Source organism: Xiphias gladius, chromosome 17, assembly GCF_016859285.1.
Source record: "Xiphias gladius isolate SHS-SW01 ecotype Sanya breed wild chromosome 17, ASM1685928v1, whole genome shotgun sequence".
Classification (NCBI taxonomy): Eukaryota; Metazoa; Chordata; class Actinopteri; order Istiophoriformes; family Xiphiidae; genus Xiphias; species Xiphias gladius.
Window position 1 is genome coordinate 15540048 of NC_053416.1, and position 15981 is coordinate 15556028.

Here is a 15981-nt window from a genome sequence, read left to right on the forward strand (position 1 = left end):
GGTTTGAGTGTTGACCCAACGTCCTCCCCTCTGTGGCTGAGGGTGAAGAATTACGCTGGAACAATTTCTTCTTCTCTGAATGAAAAAAGCTGGTTAAACTGTCAAACTAGTTAACAGACACAGCTTATCTTCTTTATTTATTAATTCTCTTTATCTAGTTTTCTTTCATTTTAAAATTGTGTTTATAGTCATTTATTTTAATGCATTATTTATTTATTTATTTATTTTAGATATATAGTTTTCATTTCGTAGACATACTTCACTGTTAGAATAGAGGAGTCAGTTGCTGTGAAAAAAGCTCTCTCTAGGACTCCGAGAGTCCTTATTGTTCTTTGGATCACACCTAGCTTCAGGCAAATCTTCCAGTGGAACTGGATGGAGCTTTGCCCTCTGCCTTCCACTAAAAACTCTCCGCCACAGCAACTCCTTCCTCTCGGTGCCACATGCTCCTGCTGGTGTCTCTTCTTTTTTGTGAGGCTCCAAATCTTTCTGTGCCATAATTTGTATCTTCTCTACACTACTTTGTCCTGTGAGGAAAGATTTCATTCTCGAAACAGCTCCTGCCAGAGTCTTCTTAGCTGCTCTGTCTTTTGAAACCCGGCAGCTGGCAGGAGCAGTGGCGCTGGAGGATCGTCCATCCAATGAGGCTCGTATGGCCACTGATAGGACAGAGTGGACCTCATCAAGTGCCTTAGTCATTGTGGCCCTTGTGAATTCGGGTGGAATGCTTACAGGGATGTCCACACCAATAATATCACAATTCAAGGAGCTTTCCACACTACTTTGGATGTTGTAATTGAAAAACTCCATCAGGTCCTCCGAGGATATGCGACTCATCAGGTTGAAGGTCTCAGATATGGAGGATGACTGGCGGAGTGACTGTAAAACTATCTCAATGACCAAGTCTGAGATGATTTTCAGCAGGACTGTGCACATGTAAATCAGCTGCTCCTTCACACCTTGGCTGTATACACCTTCGCTTAGTTGCTGTTCTGCTCCTTCTTTTTCCTTCTGGGAAAACACACCATGTCCATCCTCTTCTGAGGGTCCTGGAGGCAGATAAATTTCTATGACGTGGTCTTCATCAGCTTTTGCAGGTCTCAATTCAGGTGGCTGAGCAAAGAGTTGCTCTAGACCAAAAGTACCCAAGCGGTCAGCTGGATCCTCGTCCTGCTCTTTCTGGCCCTTTATAGAATTAAAAGAATAAGAACAACAAAGGTTAAGTAAAGAAGTAAAAACAAACCTGAAAAGTTCAACAAAAAGGTGACAGAAGATATCTCAACATGGTTCCTAAATAGGCTCAACTGAAGTCAAAGCTCATCTCACGTAGTCCTAATGCAGAATAACTTTTACCTTCAGAGAGGTGGAGATCAGGTTGAATCTATGTGAGGCCCTTCTTTTCTGGACAGCCTCACGCTCGTGGCCTTCTGACATTGTTTCAACCTTTTTACGCCGATTTTTACCAAAGCATTTCCTCCATCCTTTCTTTCTTTTCTGGAAAAAGGTCTTGCTGGCTACTCTCTCAGCTTTAATGTCAGAATCAATGGACGTCAGTGTCTTGACAGCCTGCTCAATCACTTGGGCACCGATCATGTTCGCTACCTCAAAGATGGCTGAGGTGGTGCACAAAGAGGAAGCAGATGAAGTTGACTTCCTGTTTTCCTCTGACGTGGTGGAGGTTGATCCTGTCTCAGGGATCCTAACGTCCTCACTTTTTTTGAAATCCTCTCCCTCTTTCTCTGAGACATCTGGATCCAGAGGGCTTTTTGTGGTTTGTCCACCCACTTCAGACGTGACATTTTCTTCGTGGCCTTTAATTTGCAAGACTTGAATCGTCTGGGCCACGGAAGTCCTGCTGGAGGTGGTGGGGGCTGGAGATGTGAGGTTCTTCACCTCCTTCTCGGTGGCGTCCTCTTCTTCCTCAACCAACTCCAGAGGGGTGGAGGTCAGGTCCAATTTGGAAGAAGCTGTGTCTGAAACCTTTTTGACACTTTTGGTCCACTTCCTGCTAAAGTTTCTCTTCCACGTCCACTTTAGCTTTTTGAAGAATGACTTGCCAGCCGGTTTCTTGGCTTTGCTGGCAGATTCATTGGACTGCAGTGTCCCAACGGCCTCAGTGGTCTGCCACGTCTTGACAGCCTCAGTGAACTGAAGTGTCCAGACAGCATCATCAATCACCTGTGAGACAAGAATTTTGGCTGCCTCGGTGATTGCTGAGGTGGTGGAGGCTGGAGATGTGAAGTTCTTCATCTCCTTCTCTGTGGCGTCCTCGTCTTCCAGTTTCTTGGCTTTGCTGTCTGAGGGTGAAGAATTACGCTGGAACAATTTCTTCTTCTCTGAATGAAAAAAGCTGGTTAAACTGTCAAACTAGTTAACAGACACAGCTTATCTTCTTTATTTATTAATTCTCTTTATCTAGTTTTCTTTCATTTTAAAATTGTGTTTATAGTCATTTATTTTAATGCATTATTTATTTATTTATTTATTTTAGATATATAGTTTTCATTTCGTAGACATACTTCACTGTTAGAATAGAGGAGTCAGTTGCTGTGTCCAGGTCTCGTGGGAAACAGGTCGTAGATTCAGTGTTTTTTGCTGCTCATAAACTGACCCAAAATATGAAAGTGAACTAATTTACTTTTACTAATTTACTAATTTACTAATTTTACTTACTGAATGCTTTTTCGGGTTTTTCGAAAGAGCGATATTTAGTTTCATCTCACATTTAGCACAGCACACAACAAACTTTGAAGCTCTGTTACTGGATGTTGCTTATTGAAATACAGCTGGGGAGGCATAATTGACTTCAGTTTTTAATAAAGAATCAGAAGTTTCCTATCATAGTTTCATATCTTCTGTACTGATGATTCAACCAGGGGAGTTTCATGTTCATCTAGGTTTTTAAGTGCTCCAAGCACTCCAAGTCAGCTAACATTATCGCCTCTCTAGGTGAACATTGGACATAATGTTACTCTAATGAAAACTGCACTCTCTATGGCACGATAGTAGGACTTAAGACTTCAAGTGTGGTTCCTCAGAAACAGAGAAAGTCATGTTCCAGTTGACTTTTTATTATTGTAAGTGTTCAATAAACCAGCAGTACCATCAGTATTTAAGTATTCATACTGCAGATAAGAAGTAGTAGGTCTAATTGAGTCGAATTTTATTAATGTTGATTCAAAAGGTAGGAGAGGGGCTAGGGAAAGAGAATGGAGAGAAATAGGGGAAGGGATGATGAAGAGAAGGGGGAAATAAGGCAGAATGGGGGAGAGGGGGAGAAGAGAAACGGAGAAAGAGGAGGAATCGGGGTGAAGAAAAGGAGAGAAGGGGGTGAAGGGGAAGAAATTGGGGGGGGGGGTTGCTGCAGGTCCAGGTCAAGTTATTAGTCAAAGCAACAGCTGCATGGATGGTAGAATGGTAGAACAGCCGCATCCACAGAGGTTTGGGCCGAGTCTTCTTCTCCTTCTGTGTCTTATTCTTCTTGTCCTTTTCTTTTAGAAGAACAACACATCTGCACACAAGTAAAAATAAAGGGCTACAATTCAATTCAATTATGACTGTGAGAAGACATTTTTTAAGTCAAAGACAACAAGACTTGTTTGGTCCTTAAGAGGCTTCATCAATTCACAACTCACAAACTTTCTGGATGAAGAAGCACAAACTTTGAAACACAAGAATTCTTATGCTCTCAGATCAGTTAAAGAAGGAAAGAAATCAGGAGAGGCAGTTCTGAACTAATGCCTCTTGGACAAGGGATGTAGCATCTTCAGGAACAAACAAGATCCAGCTGTCTTTGACTTATGACCAAGACTTAAGTCCTATCTTGTTGGACTTGGTCAAATATGTTGTATCTTGTGTGCTTTCAGTGTGGTCTCACTGATTTTAATTTGCATGTAAATTCATTCTTACCTTGGAAAAGATTTTGCAGAAGAAGCCACAAAAGCCGTTTCTCTTCTTAGCCTCTGTCCTCTCAACACTGGGACACTGGCTGGCAGAGATTTGAGTGGTGGTTTCCTCATCAACAGAGTCCTCGGACTGAGACTGAGAAGGAGTCTCCATTTCTTGATGGAGCTCACAAGATGTAGCTTCAGCCAAGAGTGGGTCCTCGAAGACTTTGGACAGACCAATGTCAAAGACCTGATGATCTGGCGGAACTGAGCTGAGGGAGGACAGAGAGGAGTCTGGTTTCATGTCCTCATCCTCCACGTAGTCTACCAGCTCTAGTGGAATGGACCTCAGTTCTGCTTTCAGGGTGGCAGTGAGGGAAGTGACGAAGAACATCTCTCTAAGACTCAGAGAGTCCTTATTGTTCTTTCGATCACACCTTGCTTCAGGCAAATCTTCCAGTGGAACTGGATGGATCTTTGCCCTCTGCCTTCCACTAAAAACTCTCCGCCACAGCAACTCCTTCCTCTCGGTGTCACATGCTCTTGTTGATGTCTCTTCTTTATTGTGAGGCTCCAAATCTCTTCTGTCTTCATGGCCTTTAATTTCAGGTCCAATTTGGAAGAAGCTGTGTCTGAAACCTTTTTGACACTTTTGGTCCACTTCCTGCTAAAGTTACTCTTCCACGTTGACTTTAGCTTCTTGAAGAATGACTTGCCAGCCGGTTTCTTGGCTTTGCTGGCAGATTCATTGGACTGCAGTGTCCCGACGGCCTCAGTGATCTGCAATGTCTTGACAGCCTCAGTGAACTGAAGTGTCCGGACAGCATCATCAATCACCTGTGAGACAAGAATTTTGGCTGCCTCTGTGATTGCTGAGGTGGTGGAGGCTGGAGATGTGAAGTTCGTCATCTCCTTCCCTGTGGCATCCTCTTCTTCCGGTTTCTTGGCTTTGCTGTCTGATGGATTGGACTGCAGTGCCGTGAGTGTGGAGGAAGAGGAATCAGAGGAAGACGGTCTCTCGCTTTCTTCTGACCTGATGGAAAAACTGGAAGAGTATCCTGTCTCAATGGTCAGGACTTCCTCTCTGTCTCCAAAAGATCCTTCCTCTTTGTGTAGGTGCTCTGGATCCACATAGATTTGACATACTTGTCTAATCACTTCATTGAGATCCAGAGCATCAGGTGTAATAACCTCTGAGATGTCTGAGTCGGGGATTGACCCCCAAGAAGAGCAGCGTGTAATTATGCCCTCTTCGGAAGTGGCTGGAGAGGGTCTCTGGTAGGTGACGTCCTCGTCCTCGTCATCGTCCCCACGATGCTCAGCGAACACTTGCCGCATAGCAAAAAACTTCTCCAGGTTTTGCTGCACCTTCTGCTGGGTGAAACGGCCAGGTGAAGATTCATATTTGTTATCCTCAGACATGGCACGTTCCTCTTCATCCCAGCGGTGGATTGACTGCATCAGCTTGCCAAGATTTGCAGCAGCCAGCTCGACAACGTCTGAGACGAGTGCATTGGCGATCTCATCCATGTTGTCTTTTTCCTTGCCAACTCACAAACTTTCTGGATGAAGAACATTTCTCTAGGACTCCGAGAGTCCTTATTGTTCTTTGGATCACACCTAGCTTCAGGCAAATCTTCCAGTGGAACTGGATGGAGCTTTGCCCTCTGCCTTCCACTAAAAACTCTCCGCCACAGCAACTCCTTCCTCTCGGTGCCACATGCTCCTGCTGGTGTCTCTTCTTTTTTGTGAGGCTCCAAATCTTTCTGTGCCATAATTTGTATCTTCTCTACACTACTTTGTCCTGTGAGGAAAGATTTCATTCTCGAAACAGCTCCTGCCAGAGTCTTCTTAGCTGCTCTGTCTTTTGAAACCCGGCAGCTGGCAGGAGCAGTGGCGCTGGAGGATCCTCCATCCAATGAGGCTCGTATGGCCACGGATAGGACAGAGAGGACCTCATCAAGTGCCTTAGTCATTGTGGCCCTTGTGAATTCGGGTGGAATGCTTACAGGGATGTCCACACCAATAATATCACAATTCAAGGAGCTTTCCACACTACTTTGGATGTTGTAGTTGAAAAACTCCATCAGGTCCTCCGAGGATATGCGACTCATCAGGTTGAAGGTCTCAGATATGGAGGATGACTGGCGGAGTGACTGTAAAACTATCTCAATGACCAAGTCTGAGATGATTTTCAGCAGGACTGTGCACATGTAAATCAGCTGCTCCTTCACACCTTGGCTGTATACACCTTCGCTTAGTTGCTGTTCTGCTCCCTCTTTTTCCTTCTGGGAAAACACACCATGTCCATCCTCTTCTGAGGGTCCTGGAGGCAGATAAATTTCTATGACGTGGTCTTCATCAGCTTTTGCAGGTCTCAATTCAGGTGGCTGAGCAAAGAGTTGCTCTAGACCAAAAGTACCCAAGCGGTCAGCTGGATCCTCGTCCTGCTCTTTCTGGCCCTTTTTAGAATTAAAAGAATAAGAACAACAAAGGTTAAGTAAAGAAGTAAAAACAAACCTGAAAAGTTCAACAAAAAGGTGACAGAAGATATCTCAACATGGTTCCTAAATAGGCTCAACTGAAGTCAAAGCTCATCTCACGTAGTCCTAATGCAGAATAACTTTTACCATCAGAGAGGTGGAGATCAGGTTGAATCTATGTGAGGCCCTTCTTTGCTGGACAGCCTCACGCTCGTGGCCTTCTGACATTGTTTCAACCTTTTTACGACGATTTTTACCAAAGCATTTCCTCCATCCTTTCTTTCTTTTCTGGAAAAAGGTCTTGCTGGCTACTCTCTCAGCTTTAATGTCAGAATCGATGGACGTCAGTGTCTTGACAGCCTGCTCAATCACTTGGGCACCGATCATGTTCGCTACCTCAAAGATGGCTGAGGTGGTGCACAAAGAGGAAGCAGATGAAGTTGACTTCCTGTTTTCCTCTGACGTGGTGGAGGTTGATCCTGTCTCAGGGATCCTAACGTCCTCACTTTTTTTGAAATCCTCTCCCTCTTTCTCTGAGACATCTGGATCCAGAGGGCTTTTTGTGGTTTGTCCACCCACTTCAGACGTGACATTTTCTTCGTGGCCTTTAATTTGCAAGACTTGAATCGTCTGGGCCACGGAAGTCCTGCTGGAGGTGGTGGGGGCTGGAGATGTGAGGTTCTTCACCTCCTTCTCGGTGGCGTCCTCTTCTTCCTCAACCAACTCCAGAGGGGTGGAGGTCAGGTCCAATTTGGAAGAAGCTGTGTCTGAAACCTTTTTGACACTTTTGGTCCACTTCCTGCTAAAGTTTCTCTTCCACGTCCACTTTAGCTTTTTGAAGAATGACTTGCCAGCCGGTTTCTTGGCTTTGCTGGCAGATTCATTGGACTGCAGTGTCCCAACGGCCTCAGTGGTCTGCAATGTCTTGACAGCCTCAGTGAACTGAAGTGTCCAGACAGCATCATCAATCACCTGTGAGACAAGAATTTTGGCTGCCTCGGTGATTGCTGAGGTGGTGGAGGCTGGAGATGTGAAGTTCTTCATCTCCTTCTCTGTGGCGTCCTCTTCTTCCAGTTTCTTGGCTTTGCTGTCTGAGGGTGAAGAATTACGCTAGAACACTTTCTTCTTCTCTGAATGAAAAAAGCTGGTTAAACTGTCAAACTAGTTAACAGACACAGCTTATCTTCTTTATTTATTAATTCTCTTTATCTAGTTTTCTTTCATTTTAAAATTGTGTTTATAGTCATTTATTTTAATGCATTATTTATTTATTTATTTATTTTAGATATATAGTTTTCATTTCGTAGACATACTTCACTGTTAGAATAGAGGAGTCAGTTGCTGTGTCCAGGTCTCGTGGGAAACAGGTCGTAGATTCAGTGTTTTGCTGCTCATAAACTGACCCAAAATATGAAAGTGAACTAATTTACACTGGTGAATGCTTTTTCGGGTTTTTCGAAAGAGCGATATTTAGTTTTATCTCACATTTAGCACAGCACACAACAAACTTTGAAGCTCTGTTACTGGATGTTGCTTATTGAAATACAGCTGGGGAGGCATAATTGACTTCAGTTTTTAATAAAGAATCAGAAGTTTCCTATCATAGTTTCATATCTTCTGTACTGATGATTCAACCAGGGGAGTTTCATGTTCATCTAGGTTTTTAAGTGCTCCAAGCACTCCAAGTCAGCTAACATTACCGCCTCTCTAGGTGAACATTGGACATAATGTTGCTCTAATGAAAACTGCACTCTCTATGGCACGATAGTAGGACTTAAGACTTCAAGTGTGGTTTCTCAGAAACAGAGAAAGTCATGTTCCAGTTGACTTTTTATTATTGTAAGTGTTCAATAAACCAGCAGTACCATCAGTATTTAAGTATTCATACTGCAGATAAGAAGTAGTAGGTCTAATTGAGTCGAATTTTATTAATGTTGATTCAAAAGGTAGGAGAGGGGCTAGGGAAAGAGAATGGAGAGAAATAGGGGAAGGGATGATGAAGAGAAGGGGGAAATAAGGCAGAATGGGGGAGAGGGGGAGAAGAGAAACGGAGAAAGAGGAGGGAATCGGGGGTGAAGAAAAGGGAGAGAAGGGGGTGAAGGGGAAGAAATTGGGGGGGGGGGGGGGGGGTTGCTGCAGGTCAAGGTCAAGTTATTAGTCAAAGCAACAGCTGCATGGATGGTAGAATGGTAGAACAGCCGCATCCACAGAGGTTTGGGCCGAGTCTTCTTCTCCTTCTTTGTCTTATTCTTCTTGTCCTTTTCTTTTAGAAGAACAACACATCTGCACACAAGTAAAAATAAAGGGCTACAATTCAATTCAATTATGACTGTGAGAAGACATTTTTTAAGTCAAAGACAACAAGACTTGTTTGGTCCTTAAGAGGCTTCATCAATTCACAACTCACAAACTTTCTGGATGAAGAAGCACAAACTTTGAAACACAAGAATTCTTATGCTCTCAGATCAGTTAAAGAAGGAAAGAAATCAGGAGAGGCAAGTTCTGAACTAATGCCTCTTGGACAAGGGATGTAGCATCTTCAGGAACAAACAAGATCCAGCTGTCTTTGACTTATGACCAAGACTTAAGTCCTATCTTGTTGGACTTGGTCAAATATGTTGTATCTTGTGTGCTTTCAGTGTGGTCTCACTGATTTTAATTTGCATGTAAATTCATTCTTACCTTGGAAAAGATTTTGCAGAAGAAGCCACAAAAGCCGTTTCTCTTCTTAGCCTCTGTCCTCTCAACACTGGGACACTGGCTGGCAGAGATTTGAGTGGTGGTTTCCTCATCAACAGAGTCCTCGGACTGAGACTGAGAAGGAGTCTCCATTTCTTGATGGAGCTCACAAGATGTAGCTTCAGCCAAGAGTGGGTCCTCGAAGACTTTGGACAGACCAATGTCAAAGACCTGATGATCTGGCGGAACTGAGCTGAGGGAGGACAGAGAGGAGTCTGGTTTCATGTCCTCATCCTCCACGTAGTCTACCAGCTCTAGTGGAATGGACCTCAGTTCTGCTTTCAGGGTGGCAGTGAGGGAAGTGACGAAGAACATCTCTCTAAGACTCAGAGAGTCCTTATTGTTCTTTCGATCACACCTTGCTTCAGGCAAATCTTCCAGTGGAACTGGATGGATCTTTGCCCTCTGCCTTCCACTAAAAACTCTCCGCCACAGCAACTCCTTCCTCTCGGTGTCACATGCTCTTGTTGATGTCTCTTCTTTATTGTGAGGCTCCAAATCTCTTCTGTCTTCATGGCCTTTAATTTCAGGTCCAATTTGGAAGAAGCTGTGTCTGAAACCTTTTTGACACTTTTGGTCCACTTCCTGCTAAAGTTACTCTTCCACGTTGACTTTAGCTTCTTGAAGAATGACTTGCCAGCCGGTTTCTTGGCTTTGCTGGCAGATTCATTGGACTGCAGTGTCCCGACGGCCTCAGTGATCTGCAATGTCTTGACAGCCTCAGTGAACTGAAGTGTCCGGACAGCATCATCAATCACCTGTGAGACAAGAATTTTGGCTCCCTCTGTGATTGCTGAGGTGGTGGAGGCTGGAGATGTGAAGTTCGTCATCTCCTTCCCTGTGGCATCCTCTTCTTCCGGTTTCTTGGCTTTGCTGTCTGATGGATTGGACTGCAGTGCCGTGAGTGTGGAGGAAGAGGAATCAGAGGAAGACGGTCTCTCGCTTTCTTCTGACCTGATGGAAAAACTGGAAGAGTATCCTGTCTCAATGGTCAGGACTTCCTCTCTGTCTCCAAAAGATCCTTCCTCTTTGTGTAGGTGCTCTGGATCCACATAGATTTGACATACTTGTCTAATCACTTCATTGAGATCCAGAGCATCAGGTGTAATAACCTCTGAGATGTCTGAGTCGGGGATTGACCCCCAAGAAGAGCAGCGTGTAATTATGCCCTCTTCGGAAGTGGCTGGAGAGGGTCTCTGGTAGGTGACGTCCTCGTCATCGTCCCCACGATGCTCAGCGAACACTTGCCGCATAGCAAAAAACTTCTCCAGGTTTTGCTGCACCTTCTGCTGGGTGAAACGGCCAGGTGAAGATTCATATTTGTTATCCTCAGACATGGCACGTTCCTCTTCATCCCAGCGGTGGATTGACTGCATCAGCTTGCCAAGATTTGCAGCAGCCAGCTCGACAACGTCTGAGACGAGTGCATTGGCGATCTCATCCATGTTGTCTTTTTCCTTGCCAACTCACAAACTTTCTGGATGAAGAACATTTCTCTAGGACTCCGAGAGTCCTTATTGTTCTTTGGATCACACCTAGCTTCAGGCAAATCTTCCAGTGGAACTGGATGGAGCTTTGCCCTCTGCCTTCCACTAAAAACTCTCCGCCACAGCAACTCCTTCCTCTCGGTGCCACATGCTCCTGCTGGTGTCTCTTCTTTTTTGTGAGGCTCCAAATCTTTCTGTGCCATAATTTGTATCTTCTCTACACTACTTTGTCCTGTGAGGAAAGATTTCATTCTCGAAACAGCTCCTGCCAGAGTCTTCTTAGCTGCTCTGTCTTTTGAAACCCGGCAGCTGGCAGGAGCAGTGGCGCTGGAGGATCCTCCATCCAATGAGGCTCGTATGGCCACTGATAGGACCTCATCAAGTGCCTTAGTCATTGTGGCCCTTGTGAATTCGGGTGGAATGCTTACAGGGATGTCCACACCAATAATATCACAATTCAAGGAGCTTTCCACACTACTTTGGATGTTGTAGTTGAAAAACTCCATCAGGTCCTCCGAGGATATGCGACTCATCAGGTTGAAGGTCTCAGATATGGAGGATGACTGGCGGAGTGACTGTAAAACTATCTCAATGACCAAGTCTGAGATGATTTTCAGCAGGACTGTGCACATGTAAATCAGCTGCTCCTTCACACCTTGGCTGTATACACCTTCGCTTAGTTGCTGTTCTGCTCCCTCTTTTTCCTTCTGGGAAAACACACCATGTCCATCCTCTTCTGAGGGTCCTGGAGGCAGATAAATTTCTATGACGTGGTCTTCATCAGCTTTTACAGGTCTCAATTCGGGTGCCTGAGCAAAGAGTTGCTCTAGACCAAAAGTACCCAAGCGGTCAGCTGGATCCTCGTCCTGCTCTTTCTGGCCCTTTTTAGAATTAAAAGAATAAGAACAACAAAGGTTAAGTAAAGAAGTAAAAACAAACCTGAAAAGTTCAACAAAAAGGTGACAGAAGATATCTCAACATGGTTCCTAAATAGGCTCAACTGAAGTCAAAGCTCATCTCACGTAGTCCTAATGCAGAATAACTTTTACCATCAGAGAGGTGGAGATCAGGTTGAATCTATGTGAGGCCCTTCTTTGCTGGACAGCCTCACGCTCGTGGCCTTCTGACATTGTTTCAACCTTTTTACGCCGATTTTTACCAAAGCAATTCCTCCATCCTTTCTTTCTTTTCTGGAAAAAGGTCTTGCTGGCTACTCTCTCAGCTTTAATGTCAGAATCGATGGACGTCAGTGTCTTGACAGCCTGCTCAATCACTTGGGCACCGATCATGTTCGCTACCTCAAAGATGGCTGAGGTGGTGCACAAAGAGGAAGCAGATGAAGTTGACTTCCTGTTTTCCTCTGACGTGGTGGAGGTTGATCCTGTCTCAGGGATCCTAACGTCCTCACTTTTTTTGAAATCCTCTCCCTCTTTCTCTGAGACATCTGGATCCAGAGGGCTTTTTGTGGTTTGTCCACCCACTTCAGACGTGACATTTTCTTCGTGGCCTTTAATTTGCAAGACTTGAATCGTCTGGGCCACGGAAGTCCTGCTGGAGGTGGTGGGGGCTGGAGATGTGAGGTTCTTCACCTCCTTCTCGGTGGCGTCCTCTTCTTCCTCAACCAACTCCAGAGGGGTGGAGGTCAGGTCCAATTTGGAAGAAGCTGTGTCTGAAACCTTTTTGACACTTTTGGTCCACTTCCTGCTAAAGTTTCTCTTCCACGTCCACTTTAGCTTTTTGAAGAATGACTTGCCAGCCGGTTTCTTGGCTTTGCTGGCAGATTCATTGGACTGCAGTGTCCCAACGGCCTCAGTGATCTGCAATGTCTTGACAGCCTCAGTGAACTGAAGTGTCCAGACAGCATCATCAATCACCTGTGAGACAAGAATTTTGGCTGCCTCGGTGATTGCTGAGGTGGTGGAGGCTGGAGATGTGAAGTTCTTCATCTCCTTCTCTGTGGCGTCCTCTTCTTCCAGTTTCTTGGCTTTGCTGTCTGAGGGTGAAGAATTACGCTAGAACAATTTCTTCTTCTCTGAATGAAAAAAGCTGGTTAAACTGTCAAACTAGTTAACAGACACAGCTTATCTTCTTTATTTATTAATTCTCTTTATCTAGTTTTCTTTCATTTTAAAATTGTGTTTATAGTCATTTATTTTAATGCATTATTTATTTATTTATTTATTTTAGATATATAGTTTTCATTTCGTAGACATACTTCACTGTTAGAATAGAGGAGTCAGTTGCTGTGTCCAGGTCTCGTGGGAAACAGGTCGTAGATTCAGTGTTTTTGCTGCTCATAAACTGACCCAAAATATGAAAGTGAACTAATTTACACTGGTGAATGCTTTTTCGGGTTTTTCGAAAGAGCGATATTTAGTTTCATCTCACATTTAGCACAGCACACAACAAACTTTGAAGCTCTGTTACTGGATGTTGCTTATTGAAATACAGCTGGGGAGGCATAATTGACTTCAGTTTTTAATAAAGAATCAGAAGTTTCCTATCATAGTTTCATATCTTCTGTACTGATGATTCAACCAGGGGAGTTTCATGTTCATCTAGGTTTTTAAGTGCTCCAAGCACTCCAAGTCAGCTAACATTACCGCCTCTCTAGGTGAACATTGGACATAATGTTGCTCTAATGAAAACTGCACTCTCTATGGCACGATAGTAGGACTTAAGACTTCAAGTGTGGTTTCTCAGAAACAGAGAAAGTCATGTTCCAGTTGACTTTTTATTATTGTAAGTGTTCAATAAACCAGCAGTACCATCAGTATTTAAGTATTCATACTGCAGATAAGAAGTAGTAGGTCTAATTGAGTCGAATTTTATTAATGTTGATTCAAAAGGTAGGAGAGGGGCTAGGGAAAGAGAATGGAGAGAAATAGGGGAAGGGATGATGAAGAGAAGGGGGAAATAAGGCAGAATGGGGGAGAGGGGGAGAAGAGAAACGGAGAAAGAGGAGGGAATCGGGGGTGAAGAAAAGGGAGAGAAGGGGGTGAAGGGGAAGAAATTGGGGGGGGGGGGTTGCTGCAGGTCCAGGTCAAGTTATTAGTCAAAGCAACAGCTGCATGGATGGTAGAATGGTAGAACAGCCGCATCCACAGAGGTTTGGGCCGAGTCTTCTTCTCCTTCTGTGTCTTATTCTTCTTGTCCTTTTCTTTTAGAAGAACAACACATCTGCACACAAGTAAAAATAAAGGGCTACAATTCAATTCAATTATGACTGTGAGAAGACATTTTTTAAGTCAAAGACAACAAGACTTGTTTGGTCCTTAAGAGGCTTCATCAATTCACAACTCACAAACTTTCTGGATGAAGAAGCACAAACTTTGAAACACAAGAATTCTTATGCTCTCAGATCAGTTAAAGAAGGAAAGAAATCAGGAGAGGCAAGTTCTGAACTAATGCCTCTTGGACAAGGGATGTAGCATCTTCAGGAACAAACAAGATCCAGCTGTCTTTGACTTATGACCAAGACTTAAGTCCTATCTTGTTGGACTTGGTCAAATATGTTGTATCTTGTGTGCTTTCAGTGTGGTCTCACTGATTTTAATTTGCATGTAAATTCATTCTTACCTTGGAAAAGATTTTGCAGAAGAAGCCACAAAAGCCGTTTCTCTTCTTAGCCTCTGTCCTCTCCACACTGGAACACTGGCTGGCAGAGATTTGAGTGGTGGTTTCCTCATCAACAGAGTCCTCGGACTGAGACTGAGAAGGAGTCTCCATTTCTTGATGGAGCTCACAAGATGTAGCTTCAGCCAAGAGTGGGTCCTCGAAGACTTTGGACAGACCAATGTCAAAGACCTGATGATCTGGCGGAACTGAGCTGAGGGAGGACAGAGAGGAGTCTGGTTTCATGTCCTCATCCTCCACGTAGTCTACCAGCTCTAGTGGAATGGACCTCAGTTCTGCTTTCAGGGTGGCAGTGAGGGAAGTGACGAAGAACATCTCTCTAAGACTCAGAGAGTCCTTATTGTTCTTTCGATCACACCTTGCTTCAGGCAAATCTTCCAGTGGAACTGGATGGATCTTTGCCCTCTGCCTTCCACTAAAAACTCTCCGCCACAGCAACTCCTTCCTCTCGGTGTCACATGCTCTTGTTGATGTCTCTTCTTTATTGTGAGGCTCCAAATCTCTTCTGTCTTCATGGCCTTTAATTTTCAAGACTGGAAACGTCTGGGCCATGGAAGTCTGACTGGGGGTGGTGGAGGCTGGAGATGTGAGGTTCTTCACCTCCTTCTCTGTGGCGTCCTCTTCTTCCTCAACCAACTCCAGAGGGGTGGAGGTCAGGTCCAATTTGGAAGAAGCTGTGTCTGAAACCTTTTTGACACTTTTGGTCCACTTCCTGCTAAAGTTACTCTTCCACGTTGACTTTAGCTTTTTGAAGAATGACTTGCCAGCCGGTTTCTTGGCTTTGCTGGCAGATTCATTGGACTGCAGTGTCCCGACGGCCTCAGTGATCTGCAATGTCTTGACAGCCTCAGTGAACTGAAGTGTCCGGACAGCATCATCAATCACCTGTGAGACAAGAATTTTGGCTGCCTCGGTGATTGCTGAGGTGGTGGAGGCTGGAGATGTGAAGTTCGTCATCTCCTTCCCTGTGGCATCCTCTTCTTCCGGTTTCTTGGCTTTGCTGTCTGATGGATTGGACTGCAGTGCCGTGAGTGTGGAGGAAGAGGAATCAGAGGAAGACGGTCTCTCGCTTTCTTCTGACCTGATGGAAAAACTGGAAGAGTATCCTGTCTCAATGGTCAGGACTTCCTCTCTGTCTCCAAAAGATCCTTCCTCTTTGTGTAGGTGCTCTGGATCCACATAGCTTTGACATACTTGTCTAATCACTTCATTGAGATCCAGAGCATCAGGTGTAATAACCTCCGAGATGTCTGAGTCGGGGATTGACCCCCAAGAAGAGCAGCGTGTAATTATGCCCTCTTCGGAAGTGGCTGGAGAGGATCTCTGGTAGGTGACGTCCTCGTCCTCTAGAACGTCCCCACGATGCTCAGCGAACACTTGCCGCATAGCAAAAAACTTCTCCAGGTTTTGCTGCACCTTCTGCTGGGTGAAACGGCCAGGTGAAGATTCATATTTGTTATCCTCAGACATGGCACGTTCCCCTTCATCCCAGCGGTGGATTGACTGCATCTGCTCGCCAAGATTTGCAGCAGCCAGCTCGACAACGTCTGAGACGAGTGCATTGGCGATCTCATCCATGTTGTCTTTTTCCTTGCCAGCGGTCCGGGAAGTTGTGTTCTAGTGGAGAAACATATAGGCAGTGTCAGGAGAAATATTCAGATACTTTTCTCACATTAAAGGTTGAAGTACCACAGTGTTTAAGTCCTGGATTCAGAATTTTATTGAAGTTAAAGTATTAGCTGTATTATG